The 12979-nt window shown below is 43.7% G+C and overlaps 1 long non-coding RNA gene across 1 annotated transcript; it reads right to left on the reverse strand.

The window, feature by feature from the left end:
- Positions 1–8587: 8587 nt before the first annotated feature.
- LOC137901109 (uncharacterized) lies at positions 8588–12079 on the reverse strand. Its single transcript, XR_011105698.1, has 3 exons — positions 12030–12079; positions 11592–11709; positions 8588–8674 (listed from the first exon to the last, which is right to left on the reverse strand). It is a non-coding gene; the product is annotated as an uncharacterized lncRNA (long non-coding RNA).
- Between the last annotated feature and the right edge of the window lie 900 nt (positions 12080–12979).

Raw genomic sequence — 12979 nt, forward strand, 5'->3', positions numbered from 1 at the left:
ACGTGACTGGGAGCTGGTGGGATAAACCCCCACCTGTGATTAGGGAGGACCGCCCCGACTAAACAGAACTCCAGTTTCTGCAGATTTAGCCTTCAAGGACCCCCCTGATCCGGATGGATGAGAATTTAAACCAGCACACATAGTTTTCATCCCTGTTTGATTGTTTTAACAGAATTTCTTTAAAAGACTCTCAACAGAATTGAAGGGAAAGGTAACCCTCGGAAAAAGCAATGCATAAATAGATTTTGAGGTAATCTAGATAAAATTATGGATCCAGGATTCTTTTCTTTTTTTTTCCCCCCCAACTTTGGCAGGCGGAGATTTATGTATTTGTTTCCAATCAAGAAATAACTTATGTGGATTCCAGACAGTAATGTAGACCAGGGATGCCGTGACGAAACCGAATTGAAGACACATTATAAATCTTGCACGTTTACAGTTCACACACGTGGACAGAACCTCAAATGACTTCCCATACACGGTACATTTCAAGGGAACATTTCAGAATGCATTTACACATGCACGTAGCACGCAATGTTAAATTAAGATATTAACCCTTTGTCGGGACCAAAGCCAATGAGCTGCGTGTTAGTAGAAGGAACCTTTGGCTGCACCTTCTCTGCCATTCTTGTGTAACTAGTTTTCTTGTAATCCAACAATATATCAGACTAACCTTGAGGAAGACTCCAGCGATGATGGTACACTGGCAGAGTCGAGACAGGTCAGCAGATGTGTAGGCAGACAGGAGGCAAAATAAAATAAAATGACTGGATGGACTGGATGGGCTGCAAAAACCTCAGAGAGCAGGTGTTAGACCTCCACCACATGGATTTGGAGGATGATGTGGCCTTAACTGTTTTTCTGTCAGAAATCTCAAAATATTGTGACCTGTTTTGATTACATCGTGTGTGTGTGTGTGTACCTTAAAGATTAAAAATTAATTGATTAAAGTTTTGGGGAAATATGTGAAGGGTTTGGATTCACTTTTTTTCCCTTTCTGCAACATTTTGAGATGAAGTACAGCTTGACCCAGATATGGATCATAGTCCAAATGACTATCTGTATCTGGGAGATTAAAGTATATATTTGAAAGGGGAAATGAAGTGTTGAGTCTCACACACAGTACGGTAACAGAGAAGGTTGGAGACATGGGACACATGGGAATATCAGAAATGAGACATTGAAGCCAAAAACTGTCTCTTTAAAAGCATGAACTCTATTAGTCACTATGAGGTCACACCGTGCAGTAATGTTAGTGTTACTCAGGACAAAATACGTGTGTGCGTTTGTCTGTTCGTGAGAGAAGCACCGTGTGTGTGCACGAGCGTGATTCAGTGTTGCTAATGACTGCCTTCCCGTGAGCTTAATCAAAGATTTGTACATTTAATTGCTGTCAAGTCAGCGCTCACCACCTGCTACGTCCTGCCACACGTGTGCTTACCCCCCTCTCTGGGAGCATTTCCAGCTTCATCTATCATTCCTGGCTGAAGGCTGAGACAACACAGCCTGCTGGGCAACATGCACTCAGCCGTCCAGCCGGGTCCAGCCAGGCCTGCACAGCATGGGACCCGGAGAGGCCGCTCGGCATGCCGGGAAGCTTGTCAGCACCTGGAGCTTACAGCGCCAAACCATCCCTCATATGATTCAAAACAGACCAGCTTAAAACGGAATAACGATCGATGAGACGTATGCTTTCATTTTAGTCACTCGCATGGATGACCTGCTCCTGACAGGAGATGCTTATCAAAGCAGAGTTCTGCATAACATCGGCAACTGTGCGCCTCTGCAGGCCTCACCCTTTCTCTCACGATAACCACCACTATCATCATGTGTGAGAATTGTTGGTATGCTTAGTCCCACAGCACAGTCCAGGAATGTGGCTCTGATCCCTTATCGGACTCAGCTCATTTTCCCGGCTGATGCCCACAGGCCTGGCGTAACGCGGCCGCACTCCTGCACCGGCCGCGTGAGGATATCTGTCATGACTGTTCACTCGTGCTTCTCAGCTTTGGATTTCTGGGGTGATTTCAGTGACAGAAATGGTCTCCAAAAATGCCCGAGACTCAAAGTGAGAGCACAGCTATGAAATGGGTTTTTAAATATTGGGATGACTTGCACTGTGCAGTCTGCCAGTGAGGATCCGGTGTTTGCGGGCTGTAATCGGCATCAGATTCATGTCAGATTCACGATAAAACATGCTCACAAGCTAATTGCATTAATTCACACGTGGCAATATTAACAGTCATTTGGCAATATTCAGCAACTGAGCACTGTGCAGGCTACTGTGAGCGAAGGAGAGAAAGTACCCAAGCAGCAACCACCATGCAAATATCCGATTGGCCACAGCCCACACATTCTGATGAGGTAAATTGATTTTGCTCAGCTGGACTGACTTTAACAATTTGGGGGTAAAAGCCCACAGAGACACGGGCCCTCTGATGTTTACTGTCAGAGAAATCCTTTAACCGTGTTTTCTTTCCTGAATATTTTAAACACAAAATACTTGCATTAAATCATGTGGAGGCGTCCTTAACGTCAACGTTTATTGTACCAACTGAATTATAAAAATGTATGTTTGTTTCCTTATTCTGTTTTTCTATAACACAATTTGTCTGTTTCACTTGTTTTTGACTCTCCTCCGACCTGTCCTCTCTCTCTCTCTCTCTCTCTCTCTTTCTCAACCCAACCGGTTAAGACAGATGGCTGCCCACTTTGAGTCTTTGGTTCTGTTCAAGGTTTCTGCCTGTTAAAGGGAAGATTTTTCTTGCCTACGTCACCAAAGTTGGGTTTTGTCTTTCCCTGCTTCTGTAAAGTGGCTGTTATGATCTTGCGCTACAGAAATAAATAAATTGATGTGAATTATATAACGAAATTAAGCAGGAGACAGATGTGAAGCTCTGGAAACAGATGTGGTTTCACACCAACCTTTCACACAAGATCACACATAGTATTTTGGTGGCTCAGGTCTTACAGTTACCGGTAATCTGATGTTATATTCATCTCTGAACGTTTGATAATGTCTTACAGGGCTCCAGGCTAGGCAACAGAAAACAGGCCTGACCTGTACTGTGGGAGTTTGGCTGTAAGTTGGCAAGTCAGGACAAGACCTTCTGTAGCCTGCCATCTCCTGGGGCTGGAGCTCTGCACCCAGACTTGCCCTCATGGGTGAATGCCTGAACCAGGGAGCAGGTGGAAGGTGACTGTCATTTTGACTCCCTGAACTCATCACAGGCCCAGCCTATCCCTGTCTAGAGGACAAGGCTAAGGTGATTCGCCTCCAGAGGTGGCCTTCCAACAGATGAATGTCTTTCAAGGTGCCTCTTTGTTTGGAAATGTTATGCTATGCTTTTTTTGTAGTGTGATGGAACAAAGCGAATACTGTCTAAAAATGACAGGCACATTTAAATCCTTCTTTCTCTTGAAGTTCCCACTTTCAAATCTTAGCTTGTCAAAAAGGGCTCCCCAAATACTTTATTTTTTTGCTGCGCACAAATACAGTATACCATATTTTTAAACCGAGTAACTGTTTGCAACCAAGTGACAATATCTCATTTAACATCTATCTTGTTTGGAAACTATAAACGCAATAAAAATGTGAAAGGGTCTCTCTCTTTTGTGCCAGCGTTGAGCTTTTACATTCCTGGAGAATGGCCACCACAGCCTCTGTTGAAATATAAGGTTTTTTTTAAATACAGGATGTTAATGAATTAATCAATAAAATATGCCACACCTACTTTTAAATCAACATTATGCAACTTCAATACATTTTTGGATTTTTTTTTGTGTGTGTGTATTCTTTCATTCATGCAACTCACTATTCCTTTTCTCTCTGAGTTATATTCTGAAGAACCGAACCGCACGGCCCAGATTGAAGATTGCACCAACAGAAAAGCGGCTCCACCATATGGCTGCTCCTCAGGGAATAGAATATAGAGTTTGTGATCTCTTTCATATCGGGACAGCAGAAGCAGCCCAAGTGGTCTGTTTCGCTGACTCACGTGTTTGGGCCACCCACGCATGACAGCACCAAGCTAGAATCACCCACTGCTTCCATGACAACCATAATTTAGACCATCAAAACAAAAAATGTCTTCATCTAATGCAGGAATAAATCTAAGAAGTTACTGTCTGGACTCATAATATCATAAATTCTGAATGTTTGCATAGTTTCAGCAAAATAAGTAGCCTGTTAGAAACTCTGGCAAAGAACAATCGCTGCATTAGAGGTAAAGTAAGCACCGTAAGCAAAAAAAAGTTTGCTTTGAAGAGAGTTCATGTTGTCATGTTGCCTTTATGTGTGTTGAAGCCAGGCAATGACAGAAAGCGCACAACCTCATATGGATCACATTACAGCACAAGTGGAAAAGTATTTGTGAAAGCTTGACCGTCATTCTCGAGGCTTATCTAACTTCCTTCTGTGATTTCCTATTCAGGTGAAACACAGCTTCCTACTTCTGGATCGGTTTGGAGCATTTCACATGCTGGAGCCAAGATATCACTTAGGAGAAAGTCAAGACCTTTGAGTGCATGAATGGGAGGAAATGGCTGGAGCGTTTACCCTCCATGCCTGACATTCAATAATAATGACCCCTTCTATATTTTGGTGTCAAATACCACAGTTTGTTTATTTGATTTGCCTCCAAGATTTGAAATGGTTTAAAAAGCATTCTGTGCTTTTCAAGATTTCAGACCTCTGTCTGTCCTCTTCCTCCGATTTGTGAAAACAGGTCTGATATGGCCCGGACCTAATGTTTGTTGGGACAGCTGCTCAGATAATCTGGGCTCTCCACAGGTTCCCTGATTCAGTCGACACTGCTGCGAGAGCATTGCACGAGAGGCGGATGTCTGTTTTTGCTTTTGAAGGTCTGTCATAGTGCGTCAAAGTTTGAGAAGTGGTCAATGATTGTGCAATAAGAGTAACTTGATGAGAGTGCTGGAGTGATGCTGATTTTTGGTGCTGATTACATCCAGTGTTTGCACATTATACAATGCCACCACCATGCTTTCTGGGGGGGGGGGGGGGGAGGAACCGAATGCTATGCGTTTCAAGGGTGGGTTTTGTTTTTATTGGGGATATTCGGTGCAGGAATTACAAAATGAAAAGACAGTCCTCTTTCAGAACTAATATTCTTTATATCCAGAGACTGCCCAATAAACAATTCGCTGAACGAAATAATGGCCTTTATTCTCCCTCGGGTCCACCTTTAAAAAAGATTGCGAGGAGAACTGAAGCTGTTTTCGTACGTTCTTTATTGACTCGTACTCCCGTGCGTGGCTTTACAACAAGACCGTCAATTGGAACCAGGAACTCACGCATGCGCAGTAGGAACTACGGCAACTGGTGTAGGACATACATCATAACATTAAACCGAACGATCTACAAACCTATCTTAGAGAGTATTGCTGTGCGTTTCAGGATTGGAGTCAGGAGGAGGTAAGTGTTGGAGGTGATCGCAGGGGACTACTGATCCTGAAATACCCCCCCCCCCAAAAAAAAGAAATCAATGCCGATACAGCGCAATTAAATTTAGCTCTGATATTTCATGTGAATGCAATGAAGGCATAATGGAGTGTTCGTTTTTATTTTTTTTAAAGAAAATGTTCATTAATGCGCATTGTCCCTTCTCAGCAAATTAATAAAAATAAAGTACAATAAATGTGAAGGATGTGTTGAACTTGCCAAGAAGACCTCATCTTCTTCTGCACATTGACGTGAACCTCGTGTTAAAATATAAATAGAATATTGGAGTCCTTTCAGTAAAGTCCTATTATGAAGTTCTTCATGCTGACCTCTCCTTCCAATCATATTTCCAATTATACCATCAAACAGCACAGGGCCCTCGTGATTCAAGATTAACAGTGATGTGACAAATCACTATATTCAGATAATACCCCCCCCCCCCCCCCCACACACACACACAAATTATAAGAATGTCCGCTGTGGTGAAAAAAAAGAAAAAAGAAAGAGCTCCCACGAAGCGTCACCGTGGCTGATCTGATGACTGATTCTGCTCCTCGCCCTGGACTGAATTCGGGGAGTTGCCTGATCCACCCTGACCAGTCTGGCGTGTAGCGTGTGTGTGGGATGGGATGGATTAATGATGGCAGGCAGCAGTGTTGTCACAGCCATTCACTGATCTACCTTATTCAGATTGCTCAAAGTTCCCTACTCATGCTCAATATCATTGCGATACGAGTCGGAGGTGACTCAGACTTTCCATTGACATCTTACTCATTCCGCTGCTACAATGGGTAGGAGTGGCTTTTCTGCTGCCGGGGTAATACCGCACACGTATTCTTACACGCATCGCCTTGCAGCTGAATTCAACTGCAGTGGACTCTGCGTCATAGATCCGTCGGTTTATGATGCCTGAGATGAAGCGAAAGATGGAAGAGCAGCATTCAGTTTTTATATGGCGGAACAGCTCGGTTCCTTCAACTGACGGCTGAAGGCCCGTCTGTCTGCCACCACCATCCTCTGTGACTCAATCAATTGTAATTCTTTTATTTTCCATTTAAATCTTTTTAATTTAAATCCAACGCTTTCATGCTGTTTCATGTTGTTTTCGGATACTGTCTTAATGCATTTTACATTTCTCCTGACGCTCTGTAAATTGAATTGCTGTCGACGTGCTACACAAATAGCTTGTCTGACTTCAAAGGAGTAACTTTAATAAACACCCAACCGAATAATACATTTTGTTTTAAACAAAATTAGACGACTCACTCATTTTAAAGTGAAGAAGACAGACAATAGTAAATTGCAACCACTCCTCACCGCTTTCTTATAATAAAGTTTAAAGTTTAATTTTAAGTAAAAAAAATAACAGGCACATTGGAATTATTGCGCGCGTCTCTTTGAGCCAATCAAGGAAAAAGGACAAAGTCAGAATATAACGCTGACGAGATAAAGCTGCAAGTCATGTAAGAATACGCATGTACGTCATAATTAAAACGCAGTAGAGTATAACATCAGTATAAAGATGCAGGAATGTCCTGAGATTCTTCATTTATTGCACATGCTGCAGGTGGTGTAGAGAAGGGAGGGGAAGCTGTGTGTTTATGTGGGGGCTGTATGTTTGTGCAGTTGTGTGTGTGTGTGTGAGGGTAATTGTCCAGCGTATGAGCAGGTTATGGAATAGGGTACTGTCTTGCACCGCGAGCCTGACAGCATGCTGGAAGAAAGCTGTTGTAGAAGCGGGCCTGATGCTCTCAGGCCTGCGGTACCTGAGGTCGTGACCTGAGTCCACCCACTGGAACAGAGCATGGGCTGGCCGGTGCATGCGTGTCCCTGAAGATGCTCTGGGCCCTTCTCCTGCAGCGCTGTTTGTACATGATGGTATCCATGGAAGGGAGGATGGCGCCGATGAGCCTCTCTGCAGATTTGATGATCCGCTGTAGCTTCTTCCTCTCTGCCAGGGTGATGTTGCCGCGCCACACGGTGACACCGCTGGTGAGGATGCGTTCAACGAGTCCCCAGTAGGCCTGGGTGAGGGGCCGGCGTTTAAGTCCAGCCCTCTTCAACTGTCTGATGCCTCTGCTGATTGGCAGAAGGTATTAATACTTAATTAATCAAATACCACAAATATTCATTTGCGTAAAGTTAACGCAGGTGTAAAGAAATGCAGCGACTCTTTGCTTCAATAATAGTCAGATGTGTATCACTATTACGGCAATCTGTCAGTTGGACGTCCCGGCTAGGAGGGTAGACATTTGGTTTTGTCTTTCAAAAAGGGAGAGGCAGCCAACCTGACAGCAACGGCACAACAAGCGTGGCCGTCTGTCTCCTAAAGCGAACGCTTCAGCGGATGGCCTGTGGACATGATCCGAGATTAGTCTTCTAAAATACACTGAGGAAGTGAACAAGACAGATCCACAAACTACAAGTTGCACGTAGTGAATTCAATTTAACAGTCTCGCCATGCGCTCAGAATACAAATTGCTAATCCATCTGTCACATCTGGAAACAAAGTTGTCCTTTGTTTTCAGGCTCATGGTCCTTTTGATTGCGGAAAAACTAAGGTCAAGAAATCATACGAGGCGGCTGCATCCTGATGTCAGCTGCTTCCATCTAAAATTCTTCAAGTTCAATCTGCTGATTTTCTAATGAGAGAGGATAGAGCGAAATTACGAGGGCTGACGACGTACACACTCGTGACCTGATGGCACCTGAAGGCTTTGCGTGTCCAGGTCCAAAAGGGTGTGAAAGTCAGTTTGAAAACAGAAGCCTCAGGGCAGCGTTGACTCAGAATCACTGACAGAACATTCCGGGCACTTTGTGGTACGACACGGTGAAATATTCCACATTTAATTTGCGGCTATTTTTGCTTGTTCCGCTATCAAGAGAAACTTCTACCAAAGTGTGTGGTGTTGTGATTCCCTGTCACTTGCTAAGCTTTCTTAGCGTGTGTGTGTGTGTGTGTGTGTGTGTGTGTTTGACTGCACACTATGGGGAGTCAGCACACAGGCCCACTTCACGTGGTTCGGAAGGTGAAGGGCTATTAGGGGAAAGGTGAGTATGGGACTGCTGCTCCGGGTTACTCAGTAACCGGGGCTCGCTCCTTCCCCTCTCAGGCCTCTGGTGCCGTTCCTGTGCAACCACCCACCGCATCGCACACAGCAACCCACTCTGTCTCCGTATTAATGCAATCGCTCCTCTTTGAGAGAAAAACACCTGAAACACAAAAATAAATGATTCTGTAGGTAACTGTAGAACATATATATTATCAGCTCAAATCTTGTGGATTTTAGAACTCCTAAAAGGCTGTAATAAATGAAGAACGCATATGTTTTGTCACTCTATGAACCAAAAATACCAAATAGTTAAAGTACCAATGATTTTTTTTTTTTATTCAATACTATGAGTACATAGAAGCGATGGACTTCATCCTTTCATCATAAATATACAAATGCAGTCAAATTGATGCGAGGATGAGACGAGGACATTCCACCCTAACCTATAGAACTACAGTGATGGCGTGCAGCCCCAGAGCGGATGCTGCCAGCTTTGGCCGGAACTGTGCCTCCTATCATCGAATCCCCTTGCAGGCATCCTGGCATCCCGGCTCACGCAGGCGTTTGTTTATGGTCCCTGAGCAGACACACATGAAAGTGTGTGTGACCAGCTTGGTGGTCATGACCCACGCCACAAGAACAACCCTCATCCATATAATTTCTGGGTTTTCAGCACACACACACACAGCTAGAGATCGTTTCTTTGCCACAGGATGGGAGTCATGGGACCGTGCCTTGAAGAAGAGCACAACATGGCCCCATTCAGAACCCTGGGAGCGGAGACGGTCGCTGCCCGTGTGAGTAATGATTGATGATTGACAGCATGTGGGATTCGCCATGGTCAATTTGTTACATGTTCTTGTTCTCTTTTCACACATCAGGCCAGGCAATCTTTAAAAAGGATGGGGTGGGGGGGGGGATAAATAAATAAATCACAGTCAAATGCACATGACCTGTGGCAGACAATGAGCAGATCTAGTAAGAACACATTTCCAACTAAATCTGGGTCACACTCTGTTTTTTTTTTTTATCAGTTCCCTTTTAAAGTGTTCTCGTTCACGCTACTCAAAGACGTCAGGCTTCACGCGGAGAAACAAACAGCAAGAGATTTCGTTTCACGGCGACGGCGTGGAGCATCATTAATGAAACAAATCGCCGAGCACACTTTTGTTGGGTTCTGGGTTCTGTACAAAGTGTTCATGCCGGTGAGGGTAAACATGTTGGGAGAAAAAGCTTACACAATGGAGTATCGCAGCCACACGCCATATACTGGATTCTGGGGCACCATGGGGGGGGGGGTCCAGCCTTTTCCAAGCACATGAGGGCAAGGCAGCTACATCATTGGCCGATCTTTGGCCAGTCACCTCCGCTCTTTCCGCCCAACCCACAACTAACTAAACGCTGCGCTGCTAGTGTCTGTGATGTGCTTTTGTTTATCGGGCCGCCTGGCCATGCATCTGGTCGGACGGGGAGTATGCCTGTCGATTTCGTGAATGCCAGATGGTCGTGCATTAATAATTTATAAATCTTATGTGTCACATTCACAAGCTGCAGAAATGCTGCATTTCTCTTTGAAGTTTCTTGACAATTTCCTATCAGACAGATTATCTGCATGAGCAGATTAAGAACCAGGAATATCAGCAGAGACAAAGATCGTGCTTTTCCCATATTCCCAGGATGTTTTGAGTTTTTTTCACTCTTCACTCGTCGATCATAATTAGTTTTTATTTTTTTACCTTTATTTTATCAGGTAATGCGTTTAAAAGATGTTGGAAAGGAAACGTGTATTTTATTATTATTGTGTTGTTCTGAAGTGCTTTTGAAGGCTGTAGTTAAAAGCCAGGACTGTTGGAGAAATTAACATTTAACAGAACTGTATCAAGAATACGATGAAAGCAGCCATCGCATCATGAACAGGGTTCTTCATGTATGCAGATGATGCTGTTATGTTTGTCTGAACAAAATCATTTGTTCACGCTTTCCACACAATCAGCACAGCAGTTTCTGTCTCTGACTGAGAAAATAATAACAGTAAAACACTGATGAGACAGCACTTGATGGTAATTGACAGAATTTCAGCAAAGTTCCCCCCCCCCCCCCCCCCAAAAAAAAGGGTGGGTGGATGCATGTTTTTGCCGTTAACATTTCAAGATACCCAACTGATTGAACATTTTCTTTCATTTCTCAAGGAACAATACAAAACTAAAAAGGCGCTCGGGCCTAAAAATCGCACATTTATAAGAATTTCCATGACCCTGAACAATTTCGGTTTGGATCCAAATGAACATTTTGATGCACCTGATTTAAATAGTTCCCGCAATGAGCTGGCGATGCATCCCGGGTGTACCACACCTCTCGCCCGTATCCAGCTGGGACAGGCTCTAGCAACCTCTAAAATGGTTCTAAGTCGGTTTTTGGCATAGATACCCAATTAAGTGTCATGCTAATTATTCATATAACACTCTTAGAGTATATGGTTTTGTAGGCAACATATTTTGGTGGTATCTTTAATAGTGCTTCAGGTGGTTAAGATATTTGACTGGCTTGTGGTAGACTTACTAGAAAACCAAAACCAAGAACGTTTTGAGAACTAAATTATCCATGCACATTAATTATCATTGTCTCATGTAATTTCCTTTATACTATGATGTGTTGAACGGTGTGATTAATGACTGCCCCTTTTGTAGGACGCCTCTTTCAGACGCAGTCATGACACCATCGCCCTGTTACAAATGAACCCGTTTACCTGAGGAATGCTCCAATCACGTCGGAGTAAGCGTTCCGCAGCTTTCTCGGTCTTTTGTTGCCCCTGTCCCAACTTGTTAAAAATGCGATGCTGGTACTACATTTCAAATAAGCAAACACTGAACAGAATCAATGCAGCTGATAAAGTATACAAATGTTGCTTGTATACTCCCTTTGTTAAAATGTGAGACTTCTTCCCAACGGAATGTGAAAGTCATGTCACGCACGTTTATTTTTAGTGACACATGGAATGCGTTAGTCACAGGATTATCATTGACTATTTTAGACAGGCCTCAATTATTGACACGCTATGGACAGCTGCTAGTGCTTACTGCATTCTTCCAGCTTTTCTCCTGCTTTAGGACACAAAGGCATCATTGCTCTTGTCCAACTTGTTATCAAATCCTTTGCAGAGGTGGTGATTCAAGGCGAAGAAGCAACACCTAATATCTCCAGGCATGAACAAGGAGAGAGAGAGAGTAGTTCAGCAAGTGGGCAGTGAGACAGTGAGACAGGCCTGCATTTGTTTGACTCATTTTCCTTTCAATGTCTCAATTGAGCCAGAAGATCAGATTCAAGCGGTCAGCTTTGGATCGATTCTAATCAGCAGTCGGAGCAGTGAGAGGTTAAAATAAAACTTAATGCTGCATGCATGCCTCATCTCTTAACCCAGATCCTTGATCTCATGCTTCATGCAGGCGTAGGCTTGGTCAACGCCGTCATATGGAGCGGATGATGAGACGAATGTTTGCCACCCTGCTCACCACTACCTGCTTCTAAGTGAATCCACGCCCCAGCTCATTAATGCAGCGACCATCTGACTGTGCATGTCTGCATGTATGTTCCTCCCCCAAAAAAGAGGTGTGCATCATGTCACATGAGCCATACGTTTATATCTCTACTCTAAAACCTCACCCGGCTTAGCCTTAAAAAGTTCAGAGTAAAAAAACACTCAAGGACTCGGATCGTATCCGAGGCCAGCAGAACTGAAGAAGAGCGTTTGAGTCTATTTAAAGGACTTGGGAACTCCAGATGCTGAAGTTTGTGGTATTGCAATTATCCCTAGGACTAAATGTCCTAGCCAGTGACATCTGAGTAACTTCTTGCGGGCTAGGGAAATCCTGGGACTCACTGTATGGCCAAGTTCAGGCCTGCTGCCATGACACTTGTTGTCAGGTAGCAGAATAACAGACCAGTTCCATTCCCACTTACTTTAATGCTTCAGTGGATCATTAGAGGGAATTATGCAGACTGAGCGATGTAAGGGTTTCACAAATATGACATCATAAACTCGCCTGTCTGTTAATCCCTGTGGACTTGACTTTCTGTGGAGTTCAAAAATACCAAACTATTAGTATTATCTGACTACTTTAGGCGTCAATATCTTGAGGATTCGGTGGAATCAATGAAAGTTGACGATTATTCATGTGAAATCAAATCTTTGTTATGTCTTTCCTCCCCCCCTGTGATTTGAAAGGAGTATAAAAAGATATGGGGAAAATCTGCCCCGTCTTAAAGCCAGTGTGAATATTTAAAAACTTATCATTAGAAGGGAACAAGTCAACAGGCTGAAATCTGGACTGCACCCTCTGTTGGGGGTGAGTTGCTACACCAACTGAAGGAGTAACTCCGGATCTTACACAGGCAAAGGTAAAATGGAATGGAGTGATGAAAAGGTGAGCTAACCAGGTTTTCCTTTTTTACTAGAATGTTGTGGTAA

The sequence above is a fragment of the Brachionichthys hirsutus genome, chromosome 11 (genome assembly GCF_040956055.1).
Source record: "Brachionichthys hirsutus isolate HB-005 chromosome 11, CSIRO-AGI_Bhir_v1, whole genome shotgun sequence".
Classification (NCBI taxonomy): domain Eukaryota; kingdom Metazoa; phylum Chordata; class Actinopteri; order Lophiiformes; family Brachionichthyidae; genus Brachionichthys; species Brachionichthys hirsutus.